At 28.3% G+C, this 6,709-nt stretch overlaps 1 long non-coding RNA gene across 16 annotated transcripts; it reads left to right on the forward strand.

Annotated features, from left to right (window-relative positions):
• The first annotated feature begins 369 nt into the window (after positions 1–369).
• Positions 370–4,651, forward strand: LOC111897335 (uncharacterized). Of its 16 annotated transcripts, none has more exons than XR_008225610.1 (10): positions 372–727; positions 811–834; positions 919–954; positions 1,101–1,241; positions 1,387–1,434; positions 1,565–2,011; positions 2,100–2,203; positions 2,328–2,460; positions 2,561–2,654; positions 4,049–4,651. It is a non-coding gene; the product is annotated as an uncharacterized LOC111897335 (long non-coding RNA). The 16 variants fall into 16 exon arrangements; XR_008225609.1 differs by having other exon boundaries at positions 1,572–2,011; XR_008225608.1 differs by having other exon boundaries at positions 376–727; positions 1,941–2,011.
• Positions 4,652–6,709: the final 2,058 nt, after the last annotated feature.

Genomic DNA, 6,709 nt, shown 5'->3' on the forward strand with positions numbered 1-6,709 from the left:
TCTATTTTAGGAAATAGTAATATTTGTATAATAATATAGTAAGATATATATATATATATATATATATATATATATATATTATAAAGGAAATCTCACTATTTCTAAAAATAGTTTCAATATAATAATAATATTTTTTAAGACGTTCAAGACTTTTAGTTTAATGTACAACCAATTATAATTTAAATGATACTAAAATTTAAATGAGATTTTATCGTCTAAATTTATAAGCTGGAGGTATAATCACTTAATGCACAAATTTTATCTGCATACCAAATCGGATTATCAAATATATACGTATGTAATTTGATTTTTATTCCTTAAATATTTCAACTTAACCGCTTGAATTCATCTGTAAATTGAATCGATCAAAGTTGACCCTATATTCTCTCGCCATCATCGAATTGAATCAGTCAACAAGAGATATACGTTTCATAGCCTCTCATTAGTCATCTCTCAAAGAACCCTTGCATTTCTTCTCTCGAAGGCAACAATATACAAAAATCTACTCTCTTCATCGCCTCTCACTACCAAGAAAAAACTGATTGAACGATGGTGACTGTGGCTAAAAATAGTTAAATCGGCTTCAAAACCATTATACAAAAAGCCCTAAAACAAACATTCTTCCATCGTCTAATCGTCTCCCAATTCACTTCTGAAGGACTCCCACTCGAAAGTAATTTTTTCTGAAGACCTTTGAAAGATCCAATTTTCTTTTATCTAATTCAAGGTAACTTCATACTACTAGATGTTTCTCACTTCCATCCGCTTTTTTTCCCTGTCAAAAAATTTTGTTTTTTTACTATGTTTCAGGATCTGAGATGTCACTTTTCCAAGGTAAAAGACTTCCCCAATCTTTCTTTGTGGATTTTTATTGGTTGATTTATGTGTGTAACCGATTTTGTGTGCTAAATTTTATAGGAAGATTCAAAAATTAGAAAAGGAAGAAGCTGAAACGTGAGTTTATTCAAGCTTCATATTTCCATGTTTGTGTAATTGATGAAAGATATGGATTTATGTTTAATTTTTTTTTAATAATGGCTAGCATTTTGTGATTTAGTCACCCTGATTTATTTAAGTACTTGCTTTCTGGTGTCTTGTAGGGCATAGAGAAACGATTTGAATATGGATTCGAAAATCAACTACCCACATTTGTTTTGCATCTAATCCATCTGCTAGGTTTCTTTCAGAAAATGGATAAAATAAGGCAAAAACATATATATATTTGTTTTATTTGTTTATTAGTAAGTGCTGAAGTTTCTCAGATTTTCCAAGAACTTTTTGCATTGATAGTATCTGTTTAACTCTGTATGTGTATGTGATTGAACTTTGTTTGTGTGAAATTTCTTGTAAGGATTTAAATATGTGCTTTTTGATGACTTTTTGTAGGATAAAATCAAATCTTGGATCATTGTTTTGCTATTTGGAACACACAAGGTATCTTTCACTAAGCACTCATATTTAACATAAACATAGCTAACTGATTCAAGTAAATGTCGATTTTTTTTCACAATCATTTTTAAAATATCTAATTTTGGTTGAATTGTGTTTTTAACTGTTTCTGGAGTTTATAGCATAATGGTCTAGGAAGATGTGTAGCCCGTGAAAGATCATGCTCAAGCTTGTGGATAGACCTACTGAAAGTCACAATCCTTAAAAGAAAATTGGTTTATTTTTTTCAGCCTTTTGTTTGCATGTTGACTCACCAGCTGCCATGGGATTCACATTGTAGCTTGAGATTTAGATGTTTATGTTGGTTTTCGAGTTTGGTCTTGGTGTTACTTTTAACAGAAAAAAAAAATATATTTGATTAATGACTTATGATATGATGAAATGTATCAAGTTTCAAGAGTTGGGCCGAATTAAAGTGTTTTTTTTAAGTTAGTGTAATTTTTTCTTAGATATATGAATGTGTAGTTTATAATTTCGTTTTTGGTTTGCAGGGGCAAAAGGTTTTAATATTCAGGATGAAAATATTTTATTTAAAGAATCTTTTGACTTATTTTGACAGAAGGTAACATTGTTAATCAATGATAATGTATTTGGTAAAAGCTTGTGATTATTTAGAGTATTATATGTCTTGTGTGTGATATGTGTGTCAGTGTTTTGAAGACACGTCTCCAAGGACGTCATGTTATGCTTCCACGGGGAATTTGGTGATGAAAAAGATGCAGATATGGCTTATTACCAACCTACTTTTAACAAGGTAATATTTATTTTTAACAATTTGTATACACTTTCACATTGATCTTACATTGTCTAGAGTATGTGTGAATGTATGTGAGTGGCGGTAATTGTTCCACCAATTCTAATAAGCCTAACTTGCGCAGAAAGTTAAATATGAAGGAGTTGGTTTAGTTACTTTGAGTGAATGCTTGAAGATTTTTTGAATAAGAAGACCCAAATCGGTTATTTTGCCCATTTCTTCCGAGTCCACCAACAGGGAATGTTTTTGGATCCATGGTATCTTGAAACCCTTCTTGGTTCTTTGTGATATTCAGTTTGTGTAGAACTAGGTTGAAAATTATATTTTCATCTTTTATATTGTCTATTTCAACTGTAGTGGCTATGGTCTTGGGTGTTGAACTGTTGATGATGAGAATATACATAGACTCTTCAAATATGATCCATCAGACACTTTTTTATTTGGAGATAAGGTATGTAAATATATGATGGGTTTAAAAAGACATAAATCCATGATATGAAGTTTTATTTTTTAATTAATCTTTTAGGTGACAGGTGTTGGGTTGAATGAGCAAAAATTGCTAATTGTTAAAATTGGGTTTTGATGGAATGCTCTCAAATTGATCTTGTCTGATCCATATTGTCTATTTGTTAGTTAAATTTATAGCATAAATGAAAATTTACTCTTAATAAAAGTTGCTAATTGTCTTTTGTCTGATCCATATTGTCCATTTGTTAGTTATATTTACAGTATAAATGAAAATTTAGTTTTAATAAAAATTGCTAATTAAATTTTTCTCTTTGAGTTTGTTCTATAATTTGTCCATTTTCACCATACATAGTTTATCTAAAGTGATGAGATAGGTTCTGAATTCTTTGATAAAAGTTAGTATGTCTAGAGATGTTGGAGTTGTACCAAGGTTATTATCTGTGATTAGAAAATGCATGATCATTTATATATTGCTTAAATATTTTGAAAGGTAAATGTTTGAAGCCCCAAATCCTTCTTAATTTCCTTAGTAATTGCATATATAAAAAAATCATTTGGAATAATTACTTTATTTCATAAAATTCTTTAATTTTGTCATTGGATAATACAAAGCGATCATACAATTCTTTATGTATGTTATATTTTAAAAGACTATGATAATATACAATGCATGTAGTATTATATATTTGTGTTAATATGGTCGTTAAAACAAGAAAAAAACATCCTAAATGTTTGTGATGCATGTTTCAATCAATTGAACATGCCCCCATACCTCACCCACAACTCCCCATTATCACAAAGAAACCAAAACAAACTAAACAGCTTAAAAACTCTATTGCCATAATTTGTGATTAAATTCCAACAATGGATGGGTATTGGTATACCAAATATTTAAATATATTTATAGATGTCAATAGAATAATGACATGTAACAAAGTAGACGACAACAACCATTGACATGAATTATTTTTTTTTTTTTTTGCGTAATTTTTATCAAACTCTAAATGTAAAATCGAAAACCAAAAACTATTTCCCAAAATAACATATAATATGTTTTATTTGTTATATTTTATGTTTCTAAAAGGGAAACTAATTGTAGAAAATACACTATTTTCCGATTGTGCTTAAAAATTTATTTACCACCGCAGCTTTGCGCGGGTACACAACTAGTATATATATATATATATATATATATATATATATATATATATATATATATATATATATATATATATATATATATATATATATATATATATATATATGATATTGCCATATTTATACTTATTTTTAGGTAATATTTAAGTACATTTTTATTAATAAATTGATAATATGTTTAGAATAATGATACTTATGAGTTTAAATTGTTATTTTCAGTCAATATACAGGATTTTCGAAGAGAGGGACCAAAGGTGACAAAATGGGGAACATGGGAGGCTTGAAAAACAAGAAAATAATAAATTCACGATAAACTCTCAATTCACGACGTGGCGATGAAGCCCACAACGTGGCACGGGTGTTCCAGAAGATAAACATCGCGACGCGGAGGATTTCCTTGAAGGATACGGATTGCTTGAAGCCCACGACGTGGCGCAGCCTGGCCACGACGTGGCGCGGGTTTTTAAGGATTATATAAGTCCTCCTGATTATTACGAAAGAAGAAGCATTTGGCAGAAGAAAAAGAGTTCCAGGAGACGATTCAGAGCGAAAGAAAGGTTCTGGAAGAGGGTTTTCAACACCAAAAGAAGTAAAGGTTTATATTTTAGTTAAATAAGAACATGTCTTTCATTAGTTTTAGCTGTGTTAGTTTAATTACTATGATGAGCAGCTGAATCTAGCTACTCTTGTTTAGCTAGATGAAGCTTTAAACTTATGAATAGTTATATGCTTATGGATTGAGCTTAGTTGGTAAGAATTTGCTTGTGTTTGATTTGTATAACCTAGCATGTTATTATTTGTTTATCTAATTGCTTGATTGCATGTTCTGTGTAGCTTAGTGACAATAGCATGAACTTGTTTACCTAATAATTTAGTGAACATTGAATTGTTAGAGCTTGGATTGACCAATCTTAGTTAGTAATTAGACTAAATAAATCTCAGCTGTGCTAGAGAACGTGAATTGTGATCATAATTGCGTTTATACAACAAATCTTACATAGCATATTTACATTCATAATTAGTTCTGTGTTTAATTATGTGTGAACATATATGGTTTGACATGAATTAGTTAATTATTGGTAAAATAGAACTAAATTACTAATACAACTAAAAACCAACTTAATAATCCGTAATCGTTAGCTAGCCATAAGGGAGAAGTGGATTCAAACTAAACAAGAGTGTGTTTTTATTTATTGAATTTGATTTAAGTTCATCTGATCTTGTAAAACCAGATAAAACCCCTTATTAAACTTGTTAATAAATTAGGTTAATTTAATAGTAAGTAAATTAATTAGAACACCGTTCCCTGTGATCGACACCCGACTTACCCAAGCTATACTGTAATCTGACTAGGTACACTGCCTATAAGTGCATAGTTAGTTAACTTTGTTAGGTTATAAATATTAAAATTAGTGGGTACTTTTGTGCACATCAATATATATATATATATATATATATATATATATATATATATATATATATATATATATATATATATATATATATATATATCGAAGGGATCATGCGAAAATACAAATAATTTGCGAAAACGTGAAAACAAGAGAAAACTATGAGATTGTGCCACCTCAACCTTATATTTTGGACAATAATCAATCCAAAATTTGAACTATATGATGATAATCGATGATACATGAGAAATTGTTTCATAATAGCAAAACATGACTTTTTGACATTTTTATTATGAAAACATGAATTTAAAAGTGGTTAAGGAAGTGAAAAAAAATAGTTGTTAAAACCGTCTTTAAATCTATATTATCATAACACAATCCAATGTAAACTTATTATCTTTAATCTATTGCTAATAAATTTAATTTTTATATTACTTGTATTTGATTTTTATAAGATAAAATCTGTTTTCGCGTTTTCGCAAGATATTTATGTATTCGCATGAACCTACTTGTAAATATATATATATATATATATATATATATATATATATATATATATATATATATATAAAATAAATTAATTTTTTTATAGTACTTGTATTTGATTTTTATAAGATAAAATCTGTTTTCGAGTTTTCGCAAGATATTTATGTATTCGCATGAAACCTACTTGTATATATATATATATATATATATATATATATATATATATATATATATATATATATATATATATATATAACCTACTTGTATATATATATGGGGATAGAGAATATACATTACAGCCCCACCTAAGCTTAGGTACTAAACCTCTAAAATATTAACATGCTAAATATACCTGGTTTGGTTTTACTTGGTAATATATCATTCTCCATAACATTTCTTTCTTTCATTATCGTTTTATCATCTCCGTTTTCTTTCCTCAATAATCGTTTATTACTTCATCCAAGTGAATATTACTAAACCCTAAACCTAAACCTAAACCCTAAATTCAAACCCTAAACACTAAAGCTAAACCCTAAACCCTAAATCTAAGCACTAAACCCTAAACCCTAAACCCTAAACATAAACCTAAACCCTAAACCCTATTGTGTCGATCTTGAATTTACATCTTGAAGTATTAATCGTGAATCCATTAACCGTAATCTTTATATAGTAAAACAATGTATTTTCAAGAGGTTTAGTACCTAAGCTTAGGTGGGGTTATAATGTATATTCTCTTTTCCCTATATATATATATATATATATATATATATATATATATATATATATATATATATATATATATAATATTGTCCTATTGAAATCCATTAAGTCAAAAAAATAGCTATGTTTTCTTGGTGTACGATATATTTAAAAATGTTATCGGTTGGTAGACATACTTTACCAATAATGATAGTCGTTGAGTTTTATTGCGAGGCGATTCAACATGTATATATTCAAAGCAGTGATGTTAGAGGAAACTAAATAT

This window comes from Lactuca sativa, chromosome 8 (genome assembly GCF_002870075.4).
Source record: "Lactuca sativa cultivar Salinas chromosome 8, Lsat_Salinas_v11, whole genome shotgun sequence".
Classification (NCBI taxonomy): Eukaryota; Viridiplantae; Streptophyta; class Magnoliopsida; order Asterales; family Asteraceae; genus Lactuca; species Lactuca sativa.